The following is a 17309-nucleotide window of genomic DNA, read 5'->3' as shown; positions in this document are numbered from 1 at the left end:
TGATCAAACACTTCCAAAGAAGGAAACCTATCCTTGGAGGAAATATTTCTTCCTTTTTCTCACTAAAGGAATGACTAGAAGGAAGTATCTAAAAGTCAGCTGTTTTCCCTTGGATAGCTTTCTAGGCTACGGCCCCTGAGAAGCCAGAAGCCTGGAGGCCCAAAGGACAGTTTCTCCTGTCCCAAAACAAATGTCACTTAAAGGAGTCTTAAAAGCCACATTAAACTGATACCTAGCTTTTCAGCTGCTAACGCCATCAGAGACGTTCTAGCTGAAAATTTGCATGCATTAAGGTATTAAACAGAATTCAAGAAGTGAGGCCCTCTTTCAGTTCTTGTTGAATGCAATGGTAGCTCCACAGTCTACCCAGGCATTGGCATTCGAGGTGCTGGGTTCAACGCGAGGGTAAGGGAAACTGCAAGAAGAGTCAAGCACATCCCTATATCTATGCATATTGTATGTATTTTGCACTTCTCCCAGCTCACATACTTCTGCTCACCTCAGGTGGTGAGGGTCCATGCAGTGCATGTCAGGACCCACACACCATCACATCCCAGCCACCCCATCCTGGTCCCCTCCCATCCCCCCCCACCCTCCCACCCCATCCCAGGGCTCCGTGTCAGCCCAGGTCTGGCCGGAGCTGTGGCACAGCCCCATGTGGGACCACCGTTGGTGCCAGATTAGAACCCAAGGTAAGTAGGTGCAAATCTGGAACGAGTGGGTTTGGGCTATTTCAACCTCAGTGCAAAAGTGAGCCTGGGCAAGCAAAGTGACAAGACAACTCAGCAGACAGAAAAAGGAGGACTAGGAGTTAGTAGATGTTTTGGCAAATCTGCACAGCTGAGAAAAGGAAAAGCAATTGAGAATTAAATGCATGTTGAAAGGAAGGGAGGAAAAGCACATTATTTACTTATGTGATTAACTGTGCCCTTGCTAATCACTGGGAGTTCTGTGAAACATCCCAAAAAACATTCCCAAATAAAGTAACATACTTGCAAAGGATTTAGAATCATATAAAATAAGATGCTTTTGGTATTTCTCTTTCTCTCATTATTAATACTAATTACAAATGTCATATCAAACCTCCCAAGGGATATTTTTCCCCCCTCATGCGGAATGAATACTGCATCCCATTAGAAATGTATCTCCACTCAGTATGTCAAAACGGACATTTCAGATGTTTTCTAGCTGCCAAGATAAAGATGTCCTCATAAGTGTGGGCAAATGTCTGGGAATTACATTTGTCAGAGAGCTGCTGTAATAGAAACACAAGCATAATTGAGACATTTAAGCTGCCCCAGTGCAAGAAATCCTCTCTGTACATCTGCGCTTCCCGGAACCTTGAACACCAGGGGCTTCGCTTTAATTTGCCTAATACCATGTTCCTGTCAGTAATGATGTCTAAGAACTATCCCGTTAATCTTTCCAATGCCAATTTCACAGAGAGTGGTCATCACAACTCTATTAAATTTCTCCAGGTAAATTCACTTTGCAGGAATAGTCGACGTGGAAGAGATGTTACAATAAGCAAGAACCTCACACTACCAAGAAAATTCTGGGACAAGTGCCACCGCATCTCCCCTACAGCTGCTGTCCTCTGTCACGCAGGCGCGGCTGAGTGAACCGAAGGACCCAAGTGATGGCTCTGCACTCTTTCTTGGGCAAAGTCACACTGAAGCCGGTCATGCTATGTGTCGATGGTTTTCAGACCTGGTGGGATTCAGTGGCCAACAGAATCAGCTCTGGTACTGAAAACAGACCCTCAGGAATCCAAGGAGTCCGATGTGGTTATCCTGAAGAGGCAGGACTACCTTCCAGATGTGCAGAGGTTACGTTTGTTTCTAGCAATGGTCATGCAATTCCAAGAAGGAACAAATAATTTCCCTGTTGCTGGCAGCTGACTTGCTTGTGGTGTTGTAAAACATCAGCTAGAGGCAACAAAACTATACAGAAATATTCTAGTTTCATAGAAATAAAAAAGCCCTACTCCTTGCTCTGATAGGCATCGTATAGAGAGTATAAAGCTTTCTAGCCGTGAAGTGGAAGCAGTGATCAGAAAAGCTTGAAAATTTTGATAAAAGAATGTTTTCCACCTATCCTTTCTCGGTCTTCAAAGTGTGGATGCTTCACACACATCTCTTTTTCTAAAGAAATAAATTGAAAATTATCCTATTCCTAATAATAATTTCTGGACAACTGAAATAGCTTTTTCATTTTATCTTCTGCCACTCCTTCAAACCGTTCCTCCTTATTGCACTTGAAGGATCTACCGGTGGTGCCATGCAAGAACCAGAATTTCACTGGATGTTTCAGAACTGCCCTTTTCATTACATATTATTTTCTCTTTAAACAGGCTTCTAGTGTGCAGCAGAAGGACAGGAGCAGTCTGTAACAACTCAAAATACGTAATTTAATAACATATGCAATTTAATAACACCATAATGGTGTTTAAAAAAAATGTGTTGGCCTCTAATACAGTTTGGAAGGTTGTCTGTTATATAAAGTGTGCAATTTCAGGTAATGTCTCACTTTCTCATAGCAAAATTAACACAGTCAATTTTGTTTTACTGGGCATAGAGCTCATAGGAGGGAAAGGAATTATTATCACTTCTTTAAGAACTGAAAAATGTCATTAATTTTCACAATTTTATTTTCAATTTTTTTGTGAGGGGATTGAAAACAAAATGAAACTTTAATTGAAAATGAAATTTTTAGCATTAAGCTAAAAGGTAAACATTGAAAACTATAGACAGGCTCAAGGCAGAAGTAATCAGACTACAATCTTTGACAGTGAGCAAACCCTGTAATTCAAAACTTCAGGAAAGGAACAAATACTAAAAAGAAGGTTTGGATTTCTGTATGTTGTTGTCACTGCTGGAAGTTGCTCAAAGTGCTGGGGAGATTGCAGACAGTTCCCCCATTAGAACTGAAGCAGCGTTTTGACAACAGCCACAATTACCAGAGAAAACCCACAGGTGCAAAACCTAAAAATCCTGCAGCCACTTGCCATTGTGAAGGAAAACTACATTTTTTGCAACAGAGAAATAAGCACCCTGCTTTCTGTCTAACCACTGGAGTCCAGCAGCAAACATGGTTCCTACCTGACACATGTCCTGCTATCATTTGGGCACTGACTGCAAATGCAGTGGATTTAACAGAACGAGTCATTCACATCCTTTGGGACCTTATAATAACAAATTGTCATTATTATTTTCTCCTTAAACATTAAAATGACTGAGAATTTTTTTTTTTTTCCTAAAGGTGTAAATTTCTATTTTCCTGGTCAGCGTCCAATTTTTTTCATTAAAATCTCCCCTGCAATAACATTGCATGCAATACTTCTATTCATTTTTGCACTGAACTGTGCCATATTGCTGTGTCCCACTAAAGCACTGTTATTTTCTACCCACAGGGAATATATTTCTGGTGGAGGGATGAGATCACAGTCACAACAGGTTTGCTTTGTCAGATAAAATTCTTAGGCTATAAAGTTTTCTATGTATATGCATCATCAGTTGTCATTACAGCCCATTTTAGAACAGTCAGGATTTTATTTTTTTTTTAGTCCACCCTTTAAAAATATTATAAGTGATTAATTGTGTGTATATATATATATCATACATAAACATGATTGAGACCACTCAACACCAACGTGCCTGTTTATTTTCTGTCTTTTGTTTCAGTGACATCCCAGAACAAAGCTCTCTTTGTTATACAGAAAAGGTTCTGAGAAATAGAAAATGAAAACGTGTAGAAGAAATTAACTGGCTGACATGAACCTGGCAATGAACAAGCACCAACCACACAGTACCAGCATGAGCACTCAGCCTGACAATATCTGTTCGCTGTCAGTCACATAAATAAACTGGAATGTTATTGCACTCGTATTTGCACAGAGACCTTTTTATTAATGCCACTAGCCAGCCCTCTGCTTTGGGTCTGAAAGACAGAGTGCTGCAGGGCGGTGTGATAACTCTATCTCACACAAACCAGTTGGCAGCAACCTCAGCCCCAGCTGCTGTGGGAAAGAGGATGGATGGGTAGCTCATGAGGTCATATATTGCATTTTTTCCATTAAACTGATGAATGAATGCTTGGATACAGCCCATTCCATGGGTACTGCTTCGCTTTGTCTCCCCAAAATTGTACTGTTTCTGGTAAGATTTGGTTTCTCCTAGCGCTGTTCATTCAGAACACCTTCCAATTTCCCCACTGGAGGAGTGAACATCTGCCAACAGCTTTGTCTCCATTTAAACCGTACTGCTGGAGCACAGACAGCAGTTACGTGGATTCTGAGCAAGGCGGTCTGACAGACTGTTTAAAATGAAAATACTGTTTGGCCACGCACATGGCTGCATCACTGTATATGTGGCCATCAAAATAAGTGCAAAAGTTGATCACAAATTACTTAGCGATTTTGCATAAAGAGAAAGTACACAAACACTGAATTTATTTTGTTGGGGACACCTGTGTTTGCAAAGATTTTTCTGTAACATTCTTTCAATGGCAAACAAGATAGCCCTACCCAATACCAAAATAGACCAAATTCCTAATTCCTCTATCGGATTCAGGGAGAACACTGCTGTCTTCACAACATTTTCTGCTGTGAACCAGCTTTGCTATAACCTGTCTGCCCTGGATGAAAACACCCAGATCTAGATTGTAAAATATTTAATTATTTCCCACTGAGAAACGCTGCATTGGTAGTTCGCTGCATAGCACAAGGGAGGAAACAGCTGAAGTAATTCACTGCTCTGAAGACTCACAACCGGGTTTGTCTACCAGGACCTTTTGCATTTTGGAGAACGTGCAACTTAACCGTACCTCAGAGCACTAGTTATAGGAGCTGCATGAAGTGATGAGCTGCAATTCTTTACCAAAACACAGCTTTATTTCCTTGCAACCACAATCTTCACAGTGTTAGCCTGGGATGGTATCAGCCCAGAAACAACCTTCTGATACTTTTAAAGCCATACAACTACTATTTTATGATGGTTTGATTTAAGACCTAGGATAGGACTCTAAGAAGAGCCACGTAGATTATTAGCCACTGTTCAGTCTAGTCAGTTATTACTATTTAGGATTTCCCTTTGGATACATTTCTTCATATATTTATCAGTAACGCATTAAAAAAAAAAAAGAAGAAGAAGAAAAAGAAGAAGTAGGTGTTTTTTAAAGGATCTTACTCAATAAAAATGAGAAGAGGTTTATAAAGACAATACATGGATCGATTCTGAGTCCATGGGAAGCTATATAGACAGCATCAATTCTGACACAGCAAACGTAAGGTCTGAACATAGGAGTGAAGAGCGCAAGCTAAGTACACAGGACAGAAAGTATCACTCTTGCAAGCAAGAAGTCTGAAAAATGATTAAATGAAATAAAGGGTTTTTTATGTCAGAAAACCAGGCAAGGCCAGAAAGTAACTCAAAGGTGGCAGATTATATGATAAACATGCAAAATCTGGTGATTTTGCTTCTTTCCTTCAATCCTCCACCACAGCTAGGTGTTTTGACTAGCTGTGGCAACATCCCTTCCAGACTATATTTTAAAATTGGGGGATTTTTTTCCATGACAGCTAATATTAAGAAACCTCCAAACAACCACAACCAAAAGAAAAAAAAAAAAGAAAAAAAAAACCCAAACAAAAATGCACACCTTAACATGAAAGAGAATACTAGCAATTTCATTTCTGAAAAGAAAGGTTAAGAGTTAGGAAATTAATATTGAAAATAATGTTTTTTTCAACCTAATAGACAAATGTAATAAGATCGAAAAGGTAGAATTTAAAACCAGACAAATGTAGACAAGATTTTAGATTGATGTGTAGGAAGAAGAAATGTGAGTCACTGATACGATTTGAGAGGATTGTAGTGAATCTTGTTGCACTGAATATTTTTTATAGCAAATGCCAGGCATTTCTTCTAAAAAAAAATTTAAAAAAAATAGCTGTAGCTCAACTCCAGCTCCTAGACTTTGGGCAAGTATCAGCCTGCTCATTAGTCACCCAGCTTAAATTTCAAGCAAACCACACTATAATGAGTCTAGTCTTCTTCTTTGATTTTTTAATTCTGACAAAGTATTGAATTTCTTCATTGGTATTGCAATGGCTCCAATTTTGCAAGCCCTTTATTAAAATGAATATCAAAGATAGGGATAAACTCTTAGGACTTTTTTTTTTAGGTGAATTTATTTTACAATATTTGATCTCATAATTTATAACAGCATTTAGCAAAGAATCCACAATCACTTTTAACAGATAGGAAGAGACTGTGTCTCAATTCCCTTTGCGTTCAAGGTGGACAGATGCTATACATTTTTAGAATATTGTGAACATTCTTTATGCTTCTGATCCATCAAAAATAATGTTTAATCCTATTTGATATACATTACAGTTTCTTAATTAGTTGCTTTTCTCAAGCTTCAGTTATACAACTTCATTCCCACAACTGTTTTATTATTAATGAATGTTAGTTATTATGTGTGTGACTTCTACACTGCTGAAGCTCAGAAAAAAAAACTCGTATCGACCATATATATTTGGGTTTTTTTGTTTGTTATGGCAAGTTGAAAGACTCTTGAAACACATCTCACAGAAAAGATGTGGACATTCTATTGCTAATTCTCACTTTTCAAATGCATCAGTTGAGTGGATAGCTACTGTCAGATAAGATCAGAAAAAAATGGTGTGGTGCTAATAATGTTTACTTTCATGGCAAGGCTTCTTTTGTAAGCTTTAGGGACCAAGCATGAAATCATCTGAGCAGAAACCAAGGACTTGTCATTTGTTTTTCACTTTGAACAGATAAACAATTCAAGTCAAATGTCATCAGTCCAGCTACAGCAACAGAAAACTTAAAGTAGAACAGGTCACTAGTTGTGCAGGCATAAGAGAACACTGAGATATTCTCTGACTGTAATTAACGTCAAGAGATGGCATTTGAGAGAGAATAAAATATCTGAATGTATCAGCCTAAGTGAAATCTTCCATTCAGCTCACAGGGAATGACTCTGGTTCTAATTATACATCAAAACATAGTGCTTTTCAGATTACTGAAAAAAAAAAATACGTAGAACTTTAATGTGAGGGAACCTAAAATTGTCAAGTATGCACAAAGAAATGGACCCATATTGTCCATTGTTATCTTACTGACATTGGCTACAATGAGACTCAGCTTAGCAGCATGTTGTTAATACTGGGTAATATTTTTTAGCTATTTGGGAAAGGAATAATATCTCAAATACATGCCTAAGGAACAGTGGTATTTAGCTTTAACAATAAACTTCAAGAAAAGTACCTTTTCTCCTCTGTGAATGCATGTGATTGAAAAGGTGTATCAGCAGACAGCATTACTGTGAGCAATCCCGTACACTCCCTTTACCTGAAGGTCTACATGTGTCGACAGCGAAAATTACTTTTTTGTTGGCTTTGTGGTTTCTGTTTCTTTTATGAGAATAATATACAGCAGGAAAGTATTTGATTTGAGCTGTCACCTGACCTGATATAACTTCTTAGAAAGGAGCTGGTACACATCAGATGTGTTCTCAGTGACAGGAACAAAATAGAGACATAACATACATCATGTCAAAAACTTTTCCAATCACTTTGTTCACCCTGCTTGCCTTCGTGAAGGCTGCTGCTGTTCCTGGGGTTCACTGACAGAAGGTGTGGGTTTGTTGATTTTTGGGGTTTTTTTGTTTGTTTGTTTGTTTTTCCCCCTCTGTGGATTATCTGCTCACTGAGCTTGATTCACAAGATCTATAGAAGGATTTGTTGCTCATCATATTGGAGTTGCTGGTCAACACATAACTAATCAACTCCCTGTCCTGGCTGCCTCTTTATAGCCTTACATCTATGTAGCTACAGGAGCCATTTACTTGACTGTATTTTAAAAGTATCTCATTTTTTAAATAATCCTTATGGCAGAGTACAAAATCATTATAGCAAATGATTTTTTAAATTGCTGCAGTTTGTTGGGGTTTTTCCCTTAGATTCTCAAAAAAATTAATATTTATCTAAATTTAAAATTATTCAAAGATGTTTCTCAACTGAAATCATATGTGTTGGAATAAAAGTTAGCTTACACAGATAAATTTACAACAAAAGTGAGAATCTAATAAAGCAGCTAATGTATTGAAAGTGTCCTGTGATGTGGACTGAGAAAGATCAGTATTGTCTTAAAGTCCAGCCTCTGAAATTGTTCAGCCTCTGACCATTGCGCATTTCTGCTTTTCAGATGTGATTTCCTAGTGTGCTTTTATTTAATATCTTTGATCCAGTATGTCAAGGAAAATTTCTTATTCTTTATTTTTATTTGGGTTTATTATTTTAGATAATTCATTATGTTTTAATCAAAGTATTGGTAGTACTTCAGCCAACTAGCTCCTGAAAGTGAAGTAGAAGATAATGAATGGAAGGGGAGTTGGATAATTCAGCTCATAAATCTTACATGAGGTCATTCCCTGTTTCAGGCAAACTCAGATCAGAAGTCATCCACTCAACCCTCTTCTGCAGAGAGCTGGTACTGACTGGGAAAATCAGCAAGAGAAACCAGGTTTCTGAAAAATACCTTAGATCTGTGTCTGTCAGGTTGGTGTGGCTTATCTGTATGTTCTAGTCTCAGCAACAGCACCAAGACTGAAATATGCAGCAGAAAATTTATCATAAAAGCTGTATTTTCAGAAACAAAAATATCTTCAATTATTAGACATGCTTAAGTAAAACAAGCAAAGACTTGAAGGATCCAAACTTTGGGTTTAGACAGCTGGGTAAGTCAACCCTGTCGTGTCCCTCTCCGCACCTCTTTAAAACGGTTATAATTTTAATTCTAAGGGATGTTGCAATGGCAACTGTCTGGAAGACTGAAAGTATAAGTTAGATAAATAATTACAGGATAAGTAGCTTGTTGCCATTTTTATCTTCACAGGTTTCCCTGTTCCCTAAAACTGCAAATACTTTGTTTTCGGTGTACTGGGAAGCCTCCCAGAAAACAAACTGAAGCCATCATGCACATGCATACACCCATGCCTGCCCTGTTCTTCCCGCAGTCTCAAATAGATGTGGTTTCTAAAAGATTGTTATTGCAGTTAAAAGGATTATAAATTTCATAAATTCTGATTATGGACTTGTATTTCTTTTTATTGATCCTTTTGGGGAGACTGATTTAATAACCTAGATGAGGATGTATCCGCATTTGTTGGGAAAATTTGTTCAGAGCTATGAAAATGACATTGTGAAATGGCTTGACTGGTCCTTTGCCAACATGCTTCCCATCAGGATATAAGAAGCAGCATAAGAAAGACCTCAGAATTGTTCCACAATGACAAAATAGCAGGTAACCGTGCTGCATAGTTTTGCCCTTTAAAAGATTGTCAATATACATTAAAAAAATGTTTCTAATATAATAATAATTATAAATTATAGAGATAATGTTTCGGGATTTTATTTTCAAAAGGATCTCAGCATCCAAAGGACATTGTAATTTGCTTCCTTGCAGGCTGTTTTGTTGAGGTTTATGCAATACAGCACATAAGAGGGTATGTATTGCCAGAGTACAAAGAGAGTTCTGGAACCAAACATCTCTGGGAGAAAGTGTGCTCTGCTGAAATCTGGCTTTTGTTCCCTGTTGTTGTTTGTTCCCATGTTGTTCCCCATTTGAGCTCCATCTGACCTTTGGCAAGTCCCCTAAGGCAGAGCCACAAATTACATAGCTGTTCAAATCCAAACCCAATATTCTCAAAGCCCTCAGCCAGGGCTCATTGTAATGTTAATATTTCCAAAGACACCTCAATCCTTCCCTCTGGACAAGCCTAACAACACATCAGTTTTGCCACAGCTGAGCAGCTACAACCTATACTTTCCCCTTCTCCCAAAGATAACACAACAAGCTCCCTCAAAAACCAATCTGAAGCAAGAGCCAGAAAGATTGAGATGCTACTGTTTCTGTTGAGCGTAAACCTGCCTGGATGACCCGAGTTTGCAATCAGGCAAAGAGGGAAATTAATCCCGATACTGACTGTCTGCACCAGTCGCCCAATGGTGAGGCGACTGCAGAAGATACAAAGCTGCTGTCTTCTGCTGACCGTGCCTGCCCACTGTTCCAGACTGGAAAGGCTTAGGAACCGGGCAAGAAGCGGCAGTGGCAGAGAGCACCAGGCTGTGAGGTGCCCTATGAAGTACGAAGGCTGTAGGCCACGTTCATGCTTTCCTCCTTGACTATTTGGCTTATAACAAAAATTTCTCTAACCATGAATTCCTGTAGATCACAAATAATTTAAAGCATTCATCTTTCTCCTTCATAACTTTTTTTTGTTTTCCTTTCTAATAGAGGAATTTATAATAATGACAACATCCCTGACTGGTCAGGGTTGGAAGGGACCTCTGGAGATCATCTAGTGCAACCCCCTGCTCAAGCAGGCTCACCTGGAGCGGGTTGTACAAAATGATATCCAGGTGGGCTTTGAATGTCTCCAAAGAAGGAACCTCCACAACTCTCTGAGCAGCCTGTCCCAGTGCTGTCACCCTCAGAGTAGAGAAGTTCTTCTTGGTGTTTGGTTGGAACCTCCTGTGTGGCAGTTTGTGCCCGTTGCCCCTTTTCCTGTCGCTGGGCACTGCTGAAGAGCCCGGCCCCATCCCCTTGGTGCTCAGCCCTAAGATATTTGTAGATCAATTACAGAAAAGGGAAGTTTTGATTCAATAAAATGAACTGCTACTTACCCTAGAGTGCCCATCACTGACCGACTCACGAGGCTGTATGTTTCAGAAGTTCTTGTTCATAGTCCCACCAGGCACAAGTATCTCCTGCACTACTACTCAGTGGGAATCTCCTACCTTTCCTAGTTGATTGTTGGTTAGAGACACACCTAGAATTGAAATAGCTAAGTCAATATGCCGCATCCTTCAATTCCTCAAAACAACCTGAATGTGGGCCAGCTTTGAGGGCAAGTTAAAGGGTTTTTTTTTATGTCATGAGTGGAAGCTTTCACAAAGCCATTCAAAACCACTTCCCTTCCTCCAACCCTTCTCCCAGTGTGTTTCTAACCACCTTTGAATGTTTTCTTGTTTGGTTACATTTTCATGGATAAAGGTGAGTCAAGATATGCAAGCAATGAAAGGGTCTAAGGAAGCCTTAGGAAGAACTGAGATATCTATATGCAAAAGTTTACTGTGAAAATCCTAACTGCAACTCAATACTCATCTTGCTTCTGACTGACATCCCAGAAGCCCTCAAGTTACGTATCTTTACAGATCCCAACATGTCCCATCCTAAGGAGCCAACAAGCTACTTGCTGAATTCAAACATAAACCATTTAGCCCAATATTCATACCTTTAGCTTTCATGCAGCCTAGAAGTGACCCCATATAAATAAATAAATAAAAATTTGGATATTTCTCCAAGGATATTTAGCACTGAACAGCCTTAAAATTGCTTGTCATGAATGAAGTAAGGGTTTGGGGGTAGTTCTGTTTTAAACCAGCAGCATTGATACCTCGTTTTATATAAACGAGGGAGGTATAGTCCCTCTCCTCCTAATTTGAGCTGGATGGCTTTACACCTGTGGTTCCCACTTTGCCTATAGTCGCAGATTTTTTCAGCTGAGCATTTCCAGAATTAACCAATAGTTTGAATGGGTGTTTTAAGATTTATTAAACTCTGAAATCGACTAAATTCTGCTTTTTATTACAAATTCCTTTATAACTCTTAGCTTTTTGCTACAGTAGCAAGCTCAAATGTGAAGCCATTCCTCTTCTTGAACTACTGATTTACCAGCCTTCCCCCTCTTTAAATATATTACATCCCTTTCCCTCAAACAGTAGAATTTTAATTTTTTTTTTTTTTTTTTTAGGAAAAAAAGCAAAATTTTCCCCTTTATCCTTACATTCTTCGATCAGTGTCCTCTGTCAGAATTCTCTAAGTACAGCACTTGTTTTGATACATACACAAAATATTGTGTGTATACATAGGTAAAAATTCAGATTATGAAGAACCATGCAGAGGAATTGCCTAGATTCTGCCAAGAGAACTGCCTCTCTAGCTCAGGCAATATTTATTTACAAGGGTAGAGCAGCTCAATGAGTTCATTTTGGGAGAAATATACTCTGTGTCTGCTACAAGAAAGCTTTGCTTTGATTCTAGCTCCCTTTCCCAGCTGTCAGCCAGCTGCTCTGCTTTTACCTTGCATGGATACAGCAAACCTCTACAAATCTGATTAAAAACTAGTTTGATCACAGCTGTCAGACCTGTAAAAAGCCATATAGGGATGTGTATTAAAAATCCAGTGGTTTAAATGTAAGTGCATTTAGCCCTTGTAGTGAACAAGATAACATTTGTGGTATTACATACCAGGTGGCATTTGTATTCCAGGCTTAAATGAGATCTATCCATTTCACATCAATATGAAATTCTGTATGTTACTATTTCTAATGCTTATGATCATTCCATTCCTCAAAACCTTCTTTGGAGAAAGGAAATCTCCATTGTGTTCCAGATTTTGGTGGGGAATATCTAGAAGCTCTATCATATGCAGTATATTTTCTTAGTTCTCTTTACTAGCATCATTATATCAGCCTGGTCCACTGGACAGGTTATATCACCAAGGGCTCAATATTGTATTTACATGGTTAATGGGGTTAAAATGATTAAAGCATTGGGTACATAAACAAACAAACAATTGATTTTCCCCCTTTGACAAAATTACAGCCCCACTCAAGGCCAATGAAAATCCTAAACATTTATGGCCTTTATAAAAAATTACTTAGCATCCCTTAAGTCCCTTACACATTTTGAAAAGCTTTACCCTTATTCTAAACAAATGCAATATAGTTTATAGGGCATTCCACAACAGCCAGAAGGAGATTAAAAATAACAAAATTACTTCCTCATCTATAATTTCTATGATAATGTTATGGATATGTATTACAGTAAATTAATAAATGAAGAGATACCGGTATGCAAGTCCCTTGATGCACACACATCATTCCAATAACTGCTAATGAAAGTTGCTTCCCCTGCCCAGAGATAAAAGAAAATAACCACTCTTCTAATTCTGAAAGATTTTAGTCCATGGTAAACACTGAGATATTTACATGCACAAACAGGTTCAGGCTTTGCTGGATAGCTGACCAGAGCATTTCTTAAACACTGCAAGCAAACAGTTTGTTGATAGCACTAGTTAGTTTGGAGACAGTGTGCAATTTCACAGTAAGTGCGATTACTCAGTGCTTTATAAAATTTGCAATAAACAATTACAGAGTGATTCAGCCACATTTTTAATGCTTCTCTACTAAGCACATTATAAGGTTCTATATAATTTAATTTTTTTCTGAATGGATCATTTGTAATCTTAATACAGCACATTGTCTTTTTGTTCTTTATAAGAGTAATGCAATCAAACCTGATCACCATCTACAAGGGGTGGTATTGATAATAATATTAGGTCTGGGGTTTTTTATTACAATTATTGCATTCAAGCTGAGATCAAAAGGTTAACTCTCAACATGTTCCACAGTTATGCACAATTTCAGCCTATTGACTGAGCTATAGATCAAGGTAGCAGTTTCTCTCTGCCTAAAAAAGAAGAGAGTCTTACTTATTTCCTCATCATTGATTAATCCCGAGTGAAATTAATGTTTAATAGCTGCATTGTTCCAGTACATGTACATTTTGACCTTCTTGTTAAAATAAACATCTATTTCAATGGTATTATCAATACCATTTACTTGAAGAATCTTCTGGTATTTAGGGAGAAGGAGTGTACCACTATTTGGTAGCAAACAACTGGGTTTTGACCTTTACAAATGCAGTCTTTGTGCCTATGTAAGTACAGATGTATTCATATAGCATTTAGAAGTTTTCATTGGTAAACAGGGACAAAAAAAAAGCCACATTTAAATATGGATAAATAAGAAAGGAAGGGGGTGGGGGGGAGTGTTTGTATAATAGCATTAATTATTATTATTAATGTAATTATTAATGCATTCCCAAACCATAAGCAGGTGCAAATTTCTATGACATCCCTAAATTTCAAACAAAAGTAAATAGGTGACCTTCAGCATCTGGCCTTGTTGTGCTGCATGGCACCAATATTAGGAACTAGCATTGCTCCTCAGCAGCTGGACCCATCACTTCCTCAAGGACTTGATGGAAACAGGTGAAGTCTCTCAGAGGCACAAGGACTGTGATGCTAATCTGCCTCATGCTGCCAATGAGAGGCTGCCCTTGACTGGGAGGGAACAAAGCATGTGCCATGAGTTTGGAACTTAGCCGTATGAAACACCATGATTTTCAAAAATAACTTTAGACACAGAACTCCAAGCCTCTGAGAAGAAGTAGTGAGGCAGCCAGCATCGTACCATTTATAGGAAGAATCATCTCCTTAATCACAGATCAGACCAGTCTTCCAGAAAGTACGGCATGCGGAGCAGAACAATGCACCCAACCCCGTGGTGATCCCAACCAAGGCTCCATCCATTTCTGAAATGATTATTCCAGCTGAGACGAAACCTGCCTCCCTGTCTGCTCAGTTAGCCCAGTACTGTAAGCACAGGTGGCAGCTGGAACCAAAGTCGGGTAAAATGCAGTGCTGAATCGGTTTCCTCACGAAGCACTGGACGAAGCCCACCGCCCCGCTTCCCACCCCTCCCTCACTGCCACCACCCCCTCTGTTTGCTCTGGGTGGGAGCGTGACCAGTGAGCACCACAGAGCTCCCGGCCTCGCAGCTGGAGCGGGGTGATGGAGCACATTCCCAAGGCAGCAGAAATGCGGGTCGGTTTTGTGGGTGTAGGTTTTGCAGTTCCCTCCAACTTACAGGCACTGGGCAATAACAAATACAAATGCTTCCAGAAAACAGTCAGGACAAGTGCTACCTTTCCATTTCCACCCAGCCCTGTTTCCAGGGGTTCAGTCATGAAAGTACATCATCAACCAGGTATTTTCCTTTTGTGAATAGTAAACGCTTTATAAGCCTTTACTCCTGAAACATCGCCACACTTTCAGGAGGTAATTGAGATTGTTCCCATATTATGGCTGGAAAATGATGCATAGCTGCTGTGATTGACTTTGCCAAGGTCAGGAAATGATTTAGTGGTACAGCTCAAAATAGCAAATTCCAAGTCCTCCGTTGTAACCACTAGTCTCCATTTCCTCCATCAGGCAATTGCCTCTGGGAAAAAAGAAGATTTGAGGTTGTGGGGAGAGGACACGTATGCATTTTGTAGTCAATACTGATGAAATCAAGTAAAATTCTTTTCTCATCCTGCTCTATACTGGTTAGCAAACCTGCCGTGCTTATCTAGATGTAATCACCATCTAACAGTTATTTCTGGCAGTATCCTACAGTATCTTCTGTCACCTTTCCACTGACAAAGCCTTTATTTCTTCTTATTACGTTACTTAACAATGTGTGTTGCCAGCCCACCCAGCAGGCTTCTTAATTAATTATAAGTTGTAATATGTTCCTGGCAGCAGAGATAAAGAACTCTCCTGCTACCAGTGGGAGATTAGCAATCTCCTTAATTAGCAATTTTAAAGAATATTTTCTTTTTATTAATTGCATTTTTTATTACTGTTGTTATTATTATTTAACAGCAAGCTACATGCATCGGCACATTTGAGATGGCAGGGCTTCCATTTTCATTGCGAGTCCTGCCATAAGAGCATTCCAATGATGGGTGAATCTCCCTGTACCTAATTCTATCTATTTAGATACTTAGAGGCACTCTTCACAGGGCGCTCTGAGAACTTAACAACCATATATTCTGTGAAAAGTACTTTATCACATCCAGAGAGATTCTTTCCCACACAGAGTCTGATACGCACCCTGTTTTTTCTCTGTTTTGTTTATTTTGGTTTTATTGTTGCTTGTTTCCTGTATTTGCAAACTATTTGTTCCTTGGCACATTCTAACAAAGACATGAGGTTTCATTTTTTTCCTATATTGTCACCCTTGGGGCCTGTGAAAGCGAAGGCTGGACTTCAGAAGGGCTTGTGGGGGAGAGATTGCTTTGCCTTCCGCTGTAATTACACACCACTGTCACTCAGGGCATTTCTTTCAGTCACAGGGGGTTTTTAGATCCCTGTCAGTTCTGGGGTCCAATTACCCGTGCAGCTTCCAGGCATAATGAAAGGAATGACATGGAGGTAGGGAAAAGTGGCTGGGGTGGGATTATAGTCTCACAAACCGGTGCCGCCAGTATCAGAAACGGTGCGTGAGTGCTTGTTGCTTTGAGAACGGTGGCTTGCCTAAGCTGCTTCAGAAGGCTGAGACATTTATAAATATCTCCTCTCTTGGCTTCAGTAATTTTTACATGTAATGAAACAAGGAAGTAATTTTAAAAGATCTAATTTCTGTGTCCGAAGCAAGGTTTAACTCCTGCCCTCTGCTTCCTTGCCTTGTCCCACCATGGGCTGCGGCTCACGCCTACAAGCACACCATGGTGGCTGAGATGGCCGCTGCCCTCTCTTGTCCGCCCCAGCCTTTTTTGCTAACATTTACCAGCACTGCAGGATGGCCCACCGAGCAATCCAGCTCACATTTTAGGATGCCAGATATCGTCATGATCCAAAATCACCCAGACCTGTGCCATTTAGCAGCACCTATAAATTTATCATTGCTTTGCCTCTTCAAAGGGGTTGGCAAACCGCGGCTGAGGTTTGAGGCAGGCGGTGAAGGTGGTCCCTGTTTCGTTCAGGCCAGCTCAGTCTGCTGGCCTGAGTTAGAAGCGCATGATGCTGATACAAACTCCCTGAAAGTACAGAAACATCCTGCTGATGCGACTTACAGGAGGAAAATAGCCTTCGTTCTGAGCTGGGATAACAACTGGTAGCAGTCACCCGCTGAGTCCGTACACAGTTGTAATTCACTCTCGGGGCTGATCACAGCCATTTCTGAACCCAGGACTGTCATCAAGTCCTGGGGAGCAAATTGCAACCTTGTGTATGAGGTAAGCGGCTGTCTATTATTTCAGTGTCACAGGTTTGCTTCAGCTGCCAAATCTCGTCCTGCTCCTCAACAAAGACAGACCAAGGCAGAGCTGTTTAAAATTCCACAACGCGGGATCCCACCAATTGTCATCACAATTAGGCCCCATTTTCACAAATCCCCCTGCTGAACCCTGAAGTGACAGGGTCTATTAGAAGTAAGAGGCACGCTGACAGAGCTGGATACAGCATAACTGGGTCCTCCGGCTGGTCATGACATTTCTGATCCGGAAAGTCTCCCTACGCCCACCCACAGAAGCAGCCATACAGGCTACAGCTACACCTAGAAACATACGGAGTTCAGAACAGGAAAAAATGTCAGCGCGACT

The sequence above is a fragment of the Falco naumanni genome, chromosome 7 (assembly GCF_017639655.2).
Source record: "Falco naumanni isolate bFalNau1 chromosome 7, bFalNau1.pat, whole genome shotgun sequence".
NCBI classification, from domain to species: Eukaryota; Metazoa; Chordata; class Aves; order Falconiformes; family Falconidae; genus Falco; species Falco naumanni.
This window is presented reverse-complemented; position numbering follows the sequence as displayed.